Source organism: Aquarana catesbeiana, linkage group LG07, assembly GCF_042186555.1.
Source record: "Aquarana catesbeiana isolate 2022-GZ linkage group LG07, ASM4218655v1, whole genome shotgun sequence".
In the NCBI taxonomy this organism is placed as follows: domain Eukaryota; kingdom Metazoa; phylum Chordata; class Amphibia; order Anura; family Ranidae; genus Aquarana; species Aquarana catesbeiana.
The window spans coordinates 185,751,873-185,768,946 of record NC_133330.1 but is presented as its reverse complement, the minus strand read 5'-3'; the positions used below and the strand labels follow the sequence as shown (position 1 = coordinate 185,768,946).

At 45.1% G+C, this 17,074-nt stretch overlaps 1 protein-coding gene across 3 annotated transcripts in view; it reads left to right on the top strand.

Moving 5' to 3' along the window:
* LOC141103379 (potassium channel subfamily T member 2) overlaps nt 1–17,074 on the top strand; it is a 2,416,326-nt gene that overhangs the window by 961,635 nt on the left and 1,437,617 nt on the right. The window lies entirely within an intron of this gene.

Genomic DNA, 17,074 nt, shown 5'->3' with positions numbered 1-17,074 from the left:
TGTATCGTCTTTGCGGAGGTTATATAATGAGCCATAATAGTCGCTAAATGCGTCTGCGATGCCTTGTGGGTCATATATTTTTTGCTTTTTGTTTGGATGTATAATGTAGGCTACCTTGGTCTTAAAGCGTTGTCCTTGTATCCTCCTTGCCAATGCTTTACCAGCTTTATTGCTAGTAGAGTAAAAGGACATTTTTGATTGTTTTTCTGTTTGTTCGTATGTTTGAATTAATACTATTCTGAGATTATGTCTTAATTCAGTAAGTTTAGTGCTTATGGAGGGGGTGGGGTTATTTTTATTAAGAGCTTCCAGAGTGTCAATTTCCTTTAGTAAATTAGCGATTTTTTGCTTCCGCTGCTTCCTGAACCTAGCTCCTAATTGTATAAATATTCCCCGTATATATATGCCTTATGGGCATTCCATAATAGAGAAGCATCATTTGTAGATGTTGAATTGATCCGAAAATAACTGGACAAGTGGTCTTCCAGTAATTTTTTAGTTTTAGGATTTTGGATGATGAAGGAGTTAGCACGCCACATATAAGCGGCGGTGGTAGGGTAAGAATCCTTTAGTGTAAGTAGAATAGGAGCATGGTCTGACCATGCTATTGTTCCTATTTTGACTTGGGACACTTTTTGTAATAGCCACTTGTCTGTTAGGATCAGGTCAATTCTCGAGTATGTACAATGTCTATGTGAGAAGAAAGAATAATCCCTTTCACTGGCATGTAGACATCGCCAAGTATCGAATAAGTCATGTGAGCGTAAAAAATTGTTTAAAGAATATGTTCTTTTAGAAGGGGCTGTAGTAGAGTCCATTTGTGGATCCGGAACAATGTTAAAGTCCCCGCACATTATGAGAGAGCCTTGGTGTAAGTTCTTTATTTTCCTCATAAGCCCATGTAAGAATTTAATTTGCCGTTTATTAGGTACGTAAACATTGAGTAGGGTGTATCGGGTGTTGTTGATATCGCATACTATAATGAGATAGCGTCCTGCAGTCGTAGCTAAGATTAGATTAAAAGTGATTGTATCCTTTACCGCAATCATCACCCCTCTTTTTTTTGCTGGCATGTTAGACAAGAAAAAATGTTGGAAAGATTTATGTGAACATTTGGGTGGTGCCTTTTGGTGAAAGTGGGTCTCTTGGACGCATAATACATCACATTTAGATGCATCTGCCTCTCTCCACAGAGATGCTCTCTTAGCTGGGTGGTTTAAGCCGTGGGCGTTTACTGAGAGAATGTTAACTGGCATCTTGGTACTTTAAGTGGTGTGTTTGTGTCCACTGATAACCGTACTCACAGTCAGGAGCAGCTGGAGGTTGGATGTGTTTCGGCGATGTTCTTTTGTTCTTCTTGTGGATATTCATGTTGATTTTGTGGGTATTTTGATCGTGGCAAGGGTGGCCGATTAATTCTTCTGGATAGAATGATGGGTATAGTTCCTGTAAAATAAGGAAAAGTGGAAAGCAAAACAGAAGAAGAGAACTAAATAAACTAAAACTTAAAAGGAGGGTTATGTTAACCCTTGTGCAGAACATGTCTGCTCAAGCTTCGGGAGCTTGTGGTGTGGTATAAGCTCCAATAAGCGGGGCCCTATGTTGGGCTAGTGATATGAGGCCTAACATTCTAGGCTCAGGGTGGCTGCTCTCATTTGTAATCTGCGGCTTGCTGCCAATCTGGAGGAATTCTGTTGAGGTTCCTATCGTCAGAGGAGGTGGTATGTTCATCTGAGGTGATTTTCCACTTTTGCAGCAGTTGGTATCCCTTAGATGGGGATGGTTCACTCCATCTTTAGTGACTAGCAGTTTAGTTGGATAGCCCCATCTGTAGGTAATGCTATGGTTCCTTAATGCTTTGGTAATGTTGTTCAAATTCTTGCGCAGTTGCAAAGTAAATTGTGATAAATCTGCATAGAATTGTAATGCGGCGTATTCTGTGTCACGGTGTTCCCCTTTACGTGTAATTGTCATCAGGCGCTCTTTTGATTGGTAGAAGTGCATTCTGAATAACACATCCCTAGGTACATTTTCTGGGATAAATGAGGGTTTAGGTAGTCTATGTATCCTATCTATGGATAGCTCTATGGCAGGCACTTCAGGCATAAGGGTGGTTAGCATTGCAGTCGCATTGGAGCGCAGATCCGAAGGTTGCACATTTTCCGGTATTCCAGGGATTTTAACTTTATTGCGTCTGGATCTGTCTTCTAAATCCGCTAATTTAGCTTTGATCCATGTTTATTCTTCTTCCGCTGTATCGTGTGCGTCTACCAGGTCGTTAATGGTGGTGGCATAGTCCCCCATTCTGGTCTCGATATGGTCTACTCTTTCTCCCACTGCAGTTAGTTCTGTGTTAAACTTCCTCATGCATGCCATCATATCGGTGTGCAGTGTGCTTTTTAAAGATATGAGCATGTCTTTTAGTGTGGTGTCTGACACTGGCTGGTTCAGCATGGGGAAGGAGACTATGGAGTCTGGGAGCTCTCTTGTGTCCTCTTGTGAGTCTGCATTAGATCTTACCTCACAGTTCTGTGTCCCAGAATCATCCATTCTGAAGCGTGCCTTGGCCGGACTTCTATTTAGTGGTGATGAGGGTTGTGAGGAGTCCTCCATATCAAAAGCACGTCTGTAGGCCTGGGAGTCGCGGCCCTGTGGGTGCTTGTGAGCCGCGCGTTGTGATGGAGAGGAGCCAGCGCCATCTTGTCCATGAGGCCGCTGTGGCTGTGTGTAGTAGTCCGTTAGCTTTTTCGGGCGGTGTTCCGCCTGCCGTTTTCTAGGCATGTTACCGGATGGTTAGGGAGTGATCCGCCGGTATTAGAGGGTTTTACTGTGCCTCTAGTCGCTGTGAGCCACTGTTTCTTCCCGCTGTATGCTGGAGCTCAGGAGTCACACCGCCATCTCGGTGGAGTCCAGGCCACGCCCCCCAGAAAATTCTTTTATTGAGCCACCAAAGACAAAATACATATCATGCATCAGATCATTAAAAATGACACAGTATGGATTGTAACATCAGAATAATAAATGTCATCTTGTCCATATGTATTTTAAGTAATTGGAGATTATTACAACAGTGGCATCAAATAGATCTTACTTTAATATAACAACAAACCGTGTTGTGCATGAGAGTAAGGATTCTCCAACCCAACACAGCTATCAGATGACCAACTGGTCATCTAACCATAAACCTTGCTCCTGGTCTGCTCAAATAGGTACATTTTCATTGAAACAAAATATGAATACACCTGCTATTATACCTGTCAAACAAACAGTGCTCTCTAAACTTGTAGTAATCTGTGCATAATTAATTGTGGGGGTGCCAATCCCGGGGTGTCCAGCCAGGGTTGCCATATGGAATTAAATTTCCGAGAAGCATTTCTATGCTGATATGTGTAAATGTTCCTTGATGAGGATATAATTTGCCTGCTCTATCCACTGTTTTTTGGTTGGAACATTTAAAGATAGCCAAAATCTGGCCACCATCTTACGAGCCAGATATAGCAATCTGATTATTGCTATATTAATAGAAGGGGGGTATATTTCTTCATCTATCGCTCCCAAGATGCATATCAGGGGGTCCAGGGGGACCCTAATTTGAAATACTGAGGAAATTACCTCGGTAACATCGCCCCAGTAGCGATGCAACTTGGGGCAACGCCACATCAGATGGATCAGTGACCCCTCCTCTCCGCAACGTTTAGGACACAAGGAAGAATCTCTGCTACCCCAACGATGTAATTGTATTGGTGTGCGGTAAGCCCTATGTAGCAGGAATAAATGTGAAAGTCTATGTGTTTGTGAAACAGAAGTTATCGGCCCTGTCTGAAGGCATATGTCCCATGTGTCATCACTCACTTCCCCCAGGTCCTCTATCCATCCTTGTCTACTCGGTAAGGTTGTGGTGTCTTGTATGGCTAACAGCAAATATGAGTAAATGTGAGATATTAGGCCCTTTTTTTCCTGCCCGAAGAAAATATCATTTATTAGGGGATGAGTGGCAAGTGAAAGAACAGATGTCCGGCTCTGGACCTGGAGAGCATGTCGTAACTGAAGGTTCCGGTAAAATTGATGTCTGGGAAGCCCGAATTCTGACTGCAGATCCATAAAAGTTTTTAATATGTTCTGGTTAAATAATTGAGATATATTATGAATTCCGGCGTTCCTCCAAAATTGGAATCCCTCTAATTTGTAAACTTCTGCTAAGTTCGGATTATTCCACAGAGGGGTTTCTGCTAGAAAGCCCAGAATTTTTAATTTAGATTTGACCGTGGACCATAGTTTTTTCAGAAGAATGATAGTGGGCGCCGTTTGTGGCAAATGTGACAATCCTTCCTCCAAATTCGCCAGCACTGATGTATTTAGTGTTCCAGTTCGCAGCATGCTTTCAACTGAGTCAGAATCACTCAGCAACCCAAAACCACTTAATTGTTGTAGATGGGAGGCATAAAAATATAGTTTAGGGTTAGGGACTACAGCTCCTCCCCGATCTTTACCATACTGCAAAGTGGAAAGACCTATTCTAGCAATTTTTTTCCTCCATATTAGGGAACTAAACAATGTCTCAATACGATTAAACCACCTGCGGGGGGTGTGACCGGAAGCTGCCCTGCATGGACGCCTGATCTGATAGCTCTCCTCCAGCCCTCAGGTTAAAGGCCTGAAAAGGGGGATTTTCAGCTTCGCTATATGGGAGGAAGCAGAAGAACCAGATCCTCTAGGACCAGGGGATCGTCCCAGCCACCATCCGACTCCACTACAACCCTCCGAGCATACTTTAATCGGTCCTCCATGTCGGAGGACGAGCGGGACAAGATGGCGCCGACGGCCCCCTCCTCCACCACGAGACCGCAACGACGGCAGCCCTCAGCAGCTCTATCGACATCCCAAACCACAGCGGGACAGGTTCAGGAGATGGATGGACTGACCGACTTGGGAACTACAGCGGTGAGTCCACCCCCACCTCTCCCCGCACAAGAGACACCCCTGAGCACACCACGGGACATTTTACTAGGCCGCACTGCAGCTTCATACACACAGTGCTCAGAGGCCTTCCCGCAGCTGCTGCGCTCAGCATCAGACCCTTACTTGCCCCAGGGTGGAACGATCTCTCCTACTCCCTCTCTTCAATCGGGCGATTTTCCCCCACTGCCGGAGCCGTAGGGTGCTTGGGGCCATGGTCAGGGACTAGGGGCACATTGCGGAGAATTTACCCCCTAGCAAGTGTACTGCCCCCCCCGGGCTCCCCCCAACCACAAAGGCAAGTGCGCCATGGTGCCTTCAGACCAATAGGACAGGGGACTGACCACACAAAATCATATGCCCAGGTGGCCTGCTCGCCAAACGGGACCCCTATGGATGCTCTGGTGGGGAACCACCCCCCTCCTCCTAAGCACAGACCCTCCTGGGGAGATTTGCAGGCACCCCAGATGCAGTCCCAGGACTCACGGAATCCCATACTTCCTCCTGCACTACACAGGGAACCCTCCCCTCCATGTTACCCCCAACATCACATGGGAAACAGTCCACGCTTTCAGCAGTCTACCTCCTGGCAGGACTGTCTCCAAGCCATACCTACCAAGGAGGACTTTAAACTCCTCATTGAAGAAGTTAAATCCGCCTGTCGCCGCCTGAAAGTCATTCATACTAACCTTAAACATCTATCTGAGAGGATGGAGATGGCGGAGGAGGAAATTCAAGAGACTAAACTGGCAGTGCACCGTACTCAAATACAGGGGGTGGACCACCATTTAATGCTCCGGAACATGCAACGTCATATCGAAGATCTAGACAATAGGGGGCGCAGAAATAATATCCGAATTAGAGGTCTACCTGAGTCAGAAGGTCCTGAAGACCTCCATGAAACCCTGCAGCTTCTGTTTAACAACCTCCTGGGGGACCCCCCAGACAAACCTCTAGAAATGGACCGAGCTCATCGGGCCCTGCGTCCTAAGGGACCGGCCTCCAGACCCCGAGATGTTATTTGCAGGGTCCATTCCTTACCCCTAAAGGAGGACATTATGCGCAAAGCTCGCACCGCAAAGAAAGTGGTCTTTGAAAACACACAACTCCAGCTCTTTCCAGACCTTTCCTGGATCACTTTGCAGAAGAGAAGACTGCTTCAGCCCCTGCTCATCTTACTCCAAGAGAATGACATTACATACCCCTGGGGTTTTCCCTTCAGCCTTACAGCCTGACGTCAGGGAAAATCTGCAGTTCTACGCTTCCCGGAGGACTTGGAAAATTTCTGCGACACTTTGGAGATTTCTATCCCTCGACTGCCCGACTGGGATCTTGTGGATTTGCCAACGCCACCCCCCCGTGGTTTGGCAGAAGATTCCCTCGACCAAACGCCCCATGGACCGGGACTCTCCCCGAGGATCTACTAAACCTAAGCCTAAAAAAGGCTGACTGGTGTGATACTTACTTCTGCCCCACCCATCTTTGTTATGAGCATTCCCCCTAAGGCCCTTCTTCAGTCATTTTGTTTTCAACATTGGGCATTTTTTCTTGGAGACTAGTTAGTGGTAGTCCTAGTTGTTTCCGGCTCACTAGTCTCCCTAGTGGTTTATCCTACTAAAGTTCCTCTTTATTACATTGTTCAGATAGCTTGAATACAGTTGAATTTGCACTGAGAGGTTCTCTATGCCCCCCCCGGACTGAGCCCTGGTTTGAGGCTTTGACCGGGGGGACCTACTGGAACTTAACGGAGTCTGGGCGGTCTATACTGTCCGGGCCCACAATGAATCGTTTATTCTTATTTGTGATGACAATAATAATTTTTTCTCTTTCTTCCCTCTCTCTCTCTTTATCTTTCCTTTTTCTTCTCCTTCCTACCCTCCCCCCCCCCTGGCTTGTCGCGGGTCTGGGACGGTCATCTGGTCGTACCTCACCTATGGATCTCCTCGCTCTCTGGACCTCGTAGGGGTTTCTCAGCTGGATAAGCTAAGTAAACACGTGCACACACACACCAAGGACCATGGTTAGACTCATGTCGTTTAATGTTCATGGGCTAAACTCAAATAAAAAAAGACATCTTGCATTGAGAGAACTTAGGCGATCAGGGGCAGACATAGCTTTACTACAGGAAACACATTTTAATAAGGGGGATGCCTTCACCTTCGCATCCAGACAATATCCTCAAGTCTTCCAAGCATTTAACTCCCGCAAGCGTGCAGGTGTGGCAATCCTATTTAAGCACGGTTCCCCGTTCAAATGCTTAGAGTCCTTTATTGACCCAAGGGGACACCATATAATTTTACGAGGCCAGTGGCAAACGAAGGCGGTAACTATTTGCAATATTTACGCTCCTAACACGCACCAGATACACTTCCTATCTAAGATCTTTTCGCGTTTATTTAAGTCCCCCAATGAATGTTTGATCGTCGGTGGCGATTTTAATCTGGCTCATGCAGTAGGTCTGGATCGCCACGTGATCAACCCCACAGCCCCCCAGACCCGAGCCGCCCGTGATTCCAAACTATTTCGACAATTAACTAGACACCATGCTTTATTTGATGCATGGCGAGCACTACACCCAGGAGATAGACAATATACATTTTTTTCGGCCCCTCACCGTATGCACTCCCGCTTAGACTATTTCTTTGTTAACAACGCCGCCCTACATGTCACAAAGACAGCTCAGATCCTTCCCATCTCTTGGTCAGATCATGCCCCAGTTGTTCTATCACTAGAGATGGGAACCACTACCCGTAAACCTAGTAACTGGCAGTTAAATAACTTCCTCCTTCAACATATCCCGTCTAGGTCGGAACTAGAGACGACTTTGAAAAACTACTTCTTAGACAATAATACTCCCGATGTCTCCCTTACAACTCTTTGGGAGGCCCACAAAGCAGTTCTTAGGGGACGGTGTATTGCGATCTCTTCGGCCATGAAGAAAAATGTGATAGCTTCTAAGCTTCAGACTGAAAGAGAACTCAAAGCCCTAGAACTTCGCTTACAGACTTCACCATCCATAACTCTCCTTAAAAAAGTGGTTTGTCTCAGAGACACCCTTCGAGATCTGGCACTAGGCCAGGTAGAGAAGGCACTTCTGCGACTAAAGCAAACCTATTACGATAAAGGCAATAAAGCCCACTCCCTTCTAGCGCGCAAACTGTCTGAGCGCTCCCATATGTCCACCCCCCACCAAATTAAAGATAGGAAGGGGGCTCTTTTAACACACCCTCAAGACATAGCCCAGGTCTTTGGGGAATTTTACACAACCCTATATAACAATCCTGAGATCCCTCATGATCCACTTTCCCCTGACTTACATGACCGAATGTGACACTATCTGGAGGAAAGTGGACTTCCCAGACTCCAGGGTGCGGACCTCGTGTCACTTAATGCTCCAATTACAGAGGAAGAACTAACGGCCACTATAAAAACTTTGCCTACACACAAATCTCCTGGACCGGACGGTCTCCCCTATGAGTACTACAAGGCATTCCTCCCGATTCTCCTACCCTACATGTGTAAGATGTTTAACGCCTTTTTTCAGAAAACTACTATCCCCGCGGACATGCAGAGGTCATTCCTCACGTTGGTCCCCAAGCCTGACAAGGACCCCTCAGTATGTGCCAGTTACAGGCCAATCGCACTTCTAAACTCTGATTTAAACATTTTTACTAAACTTCTCTCAATGCGATTGAATCTGATACTTCCTTCCTTAATACATAAGGATCAGGTGGGCTTTGTCCCCCTGCGCCAGGCAGGGGATAACACGAGACGAATTATTGACCTGATAGATGTGGCGAATAGGGAGGGACTAGAGATGCTGGTTCTTGGTTTGGACGCAGAAAAGGCTTTTGATCGCCTTGGCTGGCCTTTCCTGTTCGCCACGTTGCGCTGCATGGGATTCCGTGGCCCTTTTCTGCAGGCTATTAGACATTTGTACACTAATCCCTCATCCCAAGTTAAGACCCCCTTTGCCTTATCGTCGACTTTTCCGATTGCGAATGGAACTCACCAGGGGTGTCCGCTATCACCGCTATTATTTGCGTTGTGTGTAGAGCCCCTGGCGGCGACCATTCGGAAAAACATGAACATACATGGGATTCCGGTGAGAGGTAGGGAATTTAAGTTGGCATTGTTTGCTGACGATATCATACTTACCCTGACTCAGCCTAGGATCTCACTTCCCAACCTACACGCAGAACTTGACCTGTACAGATCTCTGTCGGGCTATAAAATAAATGCAGCTAAATCTGAAGCTTTACCTATTAACATCCCGACACAGGAGATCCACCATCTACAACAATGCTTCCCTTATCACTGGAATGCGTTATCCCTAAAATACTTGGGAGTCCAGATTACTCCCTCTTACCCTACCCTATATAGAGCCAACTACCCCCCTTTTCAAAAATATAAGAGACCTCCTAAGAAAATGGAAGGCTCATCATATCTCCCTTTTAGGGAGGGTAGCTTTGATTAAAATGGTTATTCTGCCAAAGCTGCTCTACCTATTCCAAACACTTCCCATTCCAGTTCCAACGGTGGAGCTGCGGAAACTACAGGCGGATATGATACGCTACGTTTGAAATTATAGGAGACATAGAATATCACAATCGGTCTTGACGGCATCGCGAACAGACGGCGGGTTGTCCTTCCCTGACATAACCAAATATTATCAAGCTGCCCAGTTGCGAGCCCTGGCTTCCTGGTTCACCCAGCGCTCTTATAACAAGTGGACAGAAATTGAAAAACTATGGATGGCACCAGTCCACCCGAATAGTATGCTATGGAATGCGATGGTGAAGGTAGACCCCGCTCAGCTCCTGGGCCCCATGCTTCACCTTAATATGCTCTGGCATAGATTGTCACGAGCTTACAAATTATGCTCAGAGAAATCACCCCTTACATCTTTCCTTTACAACCCCAGACTGCCTGCAGGTCTTACACACCAGATGTCCTCCCCGTGGGCGACGAGAGATCTGTTCCACTTTGGTCATTTAGTCGACCCATGCACATGTAGGCTACTTTCCTTTGCAGAACTTCAAAAAAAATTTGGCCTCCCACGGCAGGTATTCTATGGATACCTGCAGATTAGACACTATGCTCAATCCATTGCCCCGGATCTACAATTCTCAACTCCAATTACATTTGAGGGCTTGATATTGGAAGACGTGGGCTAATTTCCGATATATACCAAATATTAAATTCCTATAGCTTCCTGGACCAGGGCAAGCACGCATACATGCTCCGCTGGGAGAAGTATTTAGGCGAAGAGATACCAGAAAACACATGGCAGGTGATCTGGTCCCAGGCAGCCAAGAGTTCACTTTGTACTCTGTATAAGGAGAACGCGTATAAAATTATTTTTTTCTGGTACATGACGCCTGATGTTCTCCGAGCCATTTACCCTTCCAGTTCGGATAGATGTTGGCGATGCCACAAAGATAGAGGGACCCTATATCATATCTACTGGTCATGCCCTAAAATAGTTCCGTTCTGGACGGAGACTCAATTACTACTGAATCGCTTACTGGGGGTGAAAGTACCTAGGACTCCGAAACTATTTCTTCTTGGGGTGTCTGGATTGAGTATACCCCGACACTCCAGGAAACTGCTAGGCCATGTACTTACGGCGGCGAGGTGCCTGGTCGCCCTGCACTGGAAAAAACAGACCCCACCCACTCAAACAGATCTCTACACCAGAATAAAGGATATAGAACTTATGGAAAAAATGACAGCTCGATTGCAGGATAGATTGGAGATGCATGACAAGGTCTGGGAGGACTGGCACAAGCGAGAGGACCCACCCTAGGCTAGCGACTGAGCCTCCCCCCCCTCCCCCCTTCCTCCATTCTACTCCTTCTTTTCTCTTTCTCTTTACTGTCCTTCTCCTTAATGTTAGACTACGTCCAGATTAAAATAGATACATGTGGGTTGACGAATTTTGAAGATATGGAATTTGCTACATTACTATTCTATTTGGATGAATATATCCTACTGCCTACTGATTACCAGTTTGAATATCCGCCAGATGTATTTTGTATTCTGCGAATTACAAATCTTTTGTATCTATATATATTTGTGTCTAATAAAAACTGTTATTTGAAAATAAATAAATAAATAAATAAATAAACCACCTGCGGGGTATCCATTGCGGAGAATTGTGCATAATGTACAAAAGTTGGGGTCCCCAGACCATTTTAATTAAATTTATTCTACCAATTACTGATAATGGGAGTTTACACCAAGTATTGCATGCCATTTGAAGTCTTTTAAAAAGGGGTAGTAAGTTATCCTCTAAATATTTGTTTGGGTCAACCAATACTTGCACTCCTAAGTATTTAAATGAGGAGACTACTTTGAGAGGTTCGGCGTTGGCCGGTAAGGTGATCATTGGCTCGTCCACCGGAAGAATGATGGATTTACTCCAATTAATGGAGAATCCTGATAAGGAACCAAAATGCTGTATTATCTGCATCACGTTCGTGAGTGAAGCCTCCACGTCCCCCAGGTAGAGTAAAGTATCGTCCGCGTAAAGGGAGATCTTATCGGACACTGGTCCTCTGATGAAACCCACAATAGACTGTGAGGATCTTACCACAGCTGCCAGTGGCTCAAGGGCTAACGCGAACAGCAGGGGCGAAAGTGGACACCCCTGTCTCGTACCCCTGAAAAGGGGGAATGAATCTGAAAGATCACCATTTACACGGATTCTAGCCGTGGGGGCTGAATACAGCAGTTTAACCCATTGAATGAAGTTATCTCCTAAGCCAAAGCGCTTCAAAATTTCCCATAAATAAGGCCGTTCAACACTATCGAAGGCTTTAGCGGCATCTAATGATAGTATTGCTCTTCTGCCTGGGTTATCAACAGGGATCTGAAGGTTGAGAAAAAGTCGTCTGATGTGAAGGGCTGTAGATCTCGATGGGATAAACCCGGATTGGTCTCTATGGACCACCTTATGGATGACTTTAGCTAATCTTGTCGCCAGCACCCTTGCTAGAAGTTTTACATCTGTTGTTAATAATGATATGGGTCTATAAGAGTCTGGGAGATGGGCCTCTTTACCAGGTTTAAGGAGAAGGACAATAATTGCTTCATTCATAGATTGGGGTAAACTTCCTATTTTTTTGGCAGCTTCAAATACTTCCTTCAAATGTAATAATAATGTTTCAGAGTAGCGCTTGTATACCTCCACTGGCAAGCCATCTGAACTTGCCAGGAGAGGACAGCACCAATGCCTCCAACAATTCCTCAGCCTTAAGAGGAGCGTTCAACTGTTCTACATCCTGAGTCGGAAGCTGTGGTAGTTGGCATTGATCTAGAAAAGAATTAATTTCTGTCAGGGTGGGCTTGACCTTAGAGGAGTACACATCAGCATAGAAATCCCTGAACGTGGACAATATATCTGCATGGGAGGAAACCAAAGTACCTGAGGAGTTAGTCATAGCTTCTATATGAGATGAACCTTTTTGTGAATGTATCATCATAGCAAGCATATGGCCTGTGGTTTCTCCCTCCTCAAAATATTTCTGTTGAAGAAAAAACCTTTTCTTTTCCGCTGTAGTTAACACCAGATGCTTGGCCATGTGTTGAGCCTCAAGAAAAGTTTTCTCGGTGTTTTCCGAAGGGGATTCAATAAAAGCTGATTCAGTCCTCTTAACCTTGTTCAAAACAGTCTGCTCCCAGATCTTGGTCTCGGTCTTAATGGCATTAATAGATTTAATAAATTGACCTCTTAAGAATGCTTTTAATGTGTCCCAGAAAATGCCAGGGCAAGATGTAGGTTTGTTAAACCGAATAAAAGATTGTAAATTGTCATAAATAGGGTCAGGAGTAGGAAATAATGACAACCAGAACGGGTTGAGTTTCCAGCAACTCTTCTTGGAGATACCAGATGTAAGGATCTCTATGCATAAGGGAGAGTGATCAGAAACAGTTCTTGCTTCATATTTTGTGGAGGTTACTAATGGTAGCATCACATCATTGCCTAGACCGAGATCAATTCTGGAGAAACCCCTGTGTGTGGCAGAAAAACATGAGTAACATTTTACTTGTATGTGGCTCATCCTCCAAACATCCCTCAAATCCAACTCCACAACGAGGCGAGCGAAGGAAGTCTGTCCTCCACTCATCCCACCCGAAGGGGTTTTTGTGGACATCTTATCTAAATCAGCATCCAAATAATTATTAAAATCTCCAACAACAAGTGTTGGAATCCCTGGGTGTTGTGACAGAAAGGAGGCTAATGTCTTGACGACCTCACCTCTACCGAAAAAGGGGGTGGTATATATATATTTCCAATAATGCATTGTAATCCATCTAATGAGCATACTAGAAAAACATATCGACCATAAGGGTCAACAAGTGTATGGGTAAAGCTGACATTTTTACCTATCAGGATGCTGACACCTCTAGCATAGGAAGAGAAGACAGAGTGGAACTGAACACTAAATAATTTGGTAGAGAATGGGGATTCCTGACTAGATGGGATATGCATCTCCTGAAGACACACTACTGAGGATCCCATACGTTGAAGCATATGAAGTACCGCTAGACGTTTCACTCTGTCTCCCAGACCTCTAACATTCCAGCTAGTAAGTACTATCTGTTTAGCCATAAAACATTAAAGCATATGTAAATGAGGCAAAGTTGTAAAAGGCATAGTGAGTGTACTTAAGATAACCACAATTATATTGTCTAGCAAGACGGTAAACATTAGGCAGTCTTTGGTATAAAAAATTAGATCTGTAAGAGAGCAGGTTAGGCAGTACCAGGATCAATGGATCAACTGAGTCCCAAAAAACAGAGAACAATAAAAAACAAAAAGAAAACAGAAACTGTAATGTCCACGAAGGACCCGCAACTGGGGGGCCAAAATTCAGTAGCCGGCTTTGAAGAGCCAATAGGCAACAGGCCTTGTTTTGCGTGCATGAACGTAAATACAACTGACAATCTTTGCGAGCGATAACCTCCGCCTTGAAAGGGAAATTGCCATCTTGTGACCAGACCTGTTATATGCAAATAATAGTCACACCATTATTACATGAGTAAGAAAGAAAGGGGGAAAAACGTTGATATTCAGGTATTTCTGCGCCGTCTGCCCAAATCTTCTCACAAGGATCTTTCCTCTCTATCCAACCACTGCATTACCATTGCAGGTTTCTCAAAAAAATGTATCTCATCTCTGGCCACAACACGAAGACGGGCCGGATAGAGCATGGAGTATTGTAATTCCAGAGAGCGGAGTCTCTTTTTAATATCATTAAACTGGGCCAGCTGCTTTTGTACTTCAGCCGAAAAATCTGGGAACAGTGATATTTTTGAATTATCAATCACCAGGGCATCACCCAAGGTACGTGCTTTTGACAAAATTATGTCTCTGTCTCTATAATGGAGCATTTTAAAGAGAAAAGCTCTAGGAGGATTGCCCGGAGGCAAGGACCTAGACGGGACCCGGTGCGCCCGCTCCACTGCAAACACAGGGGAGAATGAGTCTTTCCCAAACTTTTCCAATAGCCACTTTTCAATAAAATCGACCGGATTCCTTCCCTCCATTTTTTCAGGGATGCCAACAGCTCTGACGTTGTTCCTACGAAGCCTATTTTCGAAATCATCGAGTTTTGCAGCATGTTTAGCCACCATTAACTGCTGAGCATGTGTGTCTCTTTGCATGGGGGCCCATTCATCCTCTATGGTGCTAATACGCCCCTCAATGCTAGAAGTCCGATCCCTTAATTTCTGCATACCCTGACGCATGAAAGACATCTCAGCTTTCATCCCTTTAACTTCCGATGAAAGTGCAGTGAAAAGATATCCCTCAGTGTGGGTTCCTGTTCGGGCGAGCCTGAGGATTGGGCCTTATGTGGTCTTTGGGGCATAGGTAAAGTACTCACTGTATCCCAGGGCAGCAAAGCAGCGTGCGGGTCTTCCAGGGGAACAGTGTCATCTGCCTCCGACTGCAAGCCGCTGCGACTCTCCGCTTCATTGCCATTCGACTCTGGTAAGTCCCACACATCAGTCTGTGGGAAAAGCCTCTGCATGGCCTCCCTGTGTTTCGCTGTGGCCGACTTTAATGCAGCGCCCCCATCTTGGGCCTCGTGGTCCGGAGCAGAGCGGGCCACGGAGCCGCGTCTAGGTTGTTTTGAAGCCATGATAGAGTATCGCCGTGGCCAGGTGAGTGTAGCAGGTGTTCTGGGGGGAATCTGGTGCCAAGTTCGGGCAGTCAGCGATGATTTGCAGGATTTTAAAGCGGATTTTCAGCGGAGCTCACAAGACGTGCGACTGACTACATCCGCTGCCAAGTCACGCCCCGATTAGATTGATTTAATTGAGGAACTTCTCTTCCTGACTTGACTGAGGGTGTTACTTCCGGTCTGGCTGCCTATTGGTAGATGCCCATGCAGCATCCGCCCCTCCTCCAGGTTTTGGTGCCAAATTTGGAGAGGGGGAGGGTATTTAAACACTCTGGTGGTGGTTCAATAGAGATCCAGCCTGAGAGGAGGAGGATGTCATTTTTCTCATTTACCAGTTGATCCAGGTATTTCTTACTACTTTGAGGATATTATAGATTAACTTCTGAGGAAACCCCTGCTTTTATTTTGGGCCCCCTGACTGAATTACTGCTGTTGTTTCTAGGCTTTGTCGTTTGCCCCCCCCCCTTTTTTGGGGTTCTGCCTTGGAAGGAACACGAACTTAAGCAGCTTGTTTAACCTGGACTCCTTGGTTCCAAGTCAGTCCTTTATTACAGGTACAGATTCTATATTTTTATACTATATATATTTTTTATTTATTTTTTTTTTTTTTTAAATAAGAAAAAGAAAAACCAATAAAGAGATAAAAGATAAATATAGCAACAATAAAGAATTAAAAGATACAAATTAAAGATCACTGCATTCCTTTCTCCACTCACATTTCAGGACCTCTTCCATCAGTTAAAAACACGATTTTATCTACCCTCTGTGGTCATCAATCCTCCGGCTGGAGTTGCTTCTTGATCTAAATAGCTTAACTACTTGAGTTTCCATTCAATTCGCTATCCCAATTTTTTACAAGACCTGCATATAGGTAAACAGATCCCATATTTGGCTTAATTGTCGTATTGGCAGTTTGGATGCGTGGTACTATATTTTTTTGCCTTGTATTGATAGTGTTTTGTCTTTGTCTTCTTTGTGTATTTTGTAACTTACTGTATTGTTCTCTTAGTGCCTGATAGATACTACTCTCCTGAAGAAGCCACGATGTGTGGTGAAACATGTTGAGAAATCAATCCTTCAGTTGCACTATTTAAAGATTGTTCCAGTACATTGCATGTAAACTCTTTTTACAACCATGTTTTTATTAATTTTTCAAAATAAGATGTGAAAATTTTATATAAAAAATCTTGTGTCACCCTTGTTTGCACCTTTAAAATCCCAATTTTCCCTTTATTGCATGTTGTATAATGTAGGGATGTGGTGCCTATACTCATTTTGAATGTGAGGAAAGTATTTACCTTTTTCCTCTGTATGTGGGACATTAATCGACAGGTGTGTCCAAGCCCAGTGAAGCCTGAAGCACAGTGCCAGAAGCCAGAGGGAAACTTCTGAGGGCTTTGGTGAAGGAGCCAGCCAGGTGCCCATCTACGGTAGCTGGCTCAAAACCAATGACATAAAGAGACAGCAGCAAAAGTCCAACCCCCCCCATTGTTGCTTCCAAGCAACCCAATGTCCCGTTTCTTTTGACAAATGCTGCCTGGTGTCGGAGAGTCAATGCACACCAGACTCCCAGAACTTAGTGCAGACTTAAGCCCGATCAGAACCTCTCAGAGAGGAGCACGGATACAAGCCACCGGACAGGCCAGGGCCACCACTTCCTCCATGCTCCCTGACAAGCTGGACCTTCTCCTGTTGTTCCCATCCAAGTAAAGGGAGTCTACACCAAGGCACTTCTGGATACTGGAGCTTAAGTGACCCTTCTCTACAGAGACTTCTATGACAGGCACCTCAAGCACCTGCCTTTGCAGAAGTTGGAAGAGCTGCAGATATGGGGCATTGTGACTCAGAACTTCCCCTATGATGGCTATCTACCGGTCAAGCTGACCTTCGATCCCTCCATGGCTGGGAAAGCCGAGACTTTTGAA